Source organism: Ceratina calcarata, unplaced genomic scaffold (assembly GCF_001652005.2).
Source record: "Ceratina calcarata isolate Rehan_Ccalc_2016 unplaced genomic scaffold, ASM165200v1 scaffold22913, whole genome shotgun sequence".
Lineage (NCBI taxonomy): Eukaryota > Metazoa > Arthropoda > Insecta > Hymenoptera > Apidae > Ceratina > Ceratina calcarata.
In genome coordinates this window covers 1-307 of record NW_017144763.1, presented here as the reverse complement: position 1 = coordinate 307, position 307 = coordinate 1, and the positions used below count along the sequence as shown (strand labels likewise).

Here is a 307-nt window from a genome sequence, read left to right as displayed (position 1 = left end):
GTAAAATACTTTTGGTATCAGATTTCGGTTCAATTTTAGAATTTCTAATTTTTTTTATGAACAGTACCGAAGTAGAGTCTTCCATCTTCCATAGACAACCTAGAAAGCAGCCATAGACTCGAAGATTACTTTTGTCCTTCATTAATTCGAGCCTTCCATGCGGGGTCAACTCCAAATCATGTATTCTCTTCAATTCTCCTGTTTTCGATTCAAATCTTGATTTACTGCATTCACAAGAGAATTATAATTATAATTATTAATTAATTTCTTACTCCAAGTTATGCCTGTGCTTCGGACGCAGTTCACT

At 34.2% G+C, this 307-nt stretch overlaps 1 long non-coding RNA gene across 1 annotated transcript; it reads right to left on the bottom strand.

The window, feature by feature from the left end:
* Positions 1-134: 134 nt before the first annotated feature.
* Positions 135-307, bottom strand: LOC113464024 (uncharacterized). The gene is made up of 2 exons (XR_003388854.1): positions 273-307; positions 135-198 (listed from the first exon to the last, which is right to left on the bottom strand). It is a non-coding gene; the product is annotated as an uncharacterized LOC113464024 (long non-coding RNA).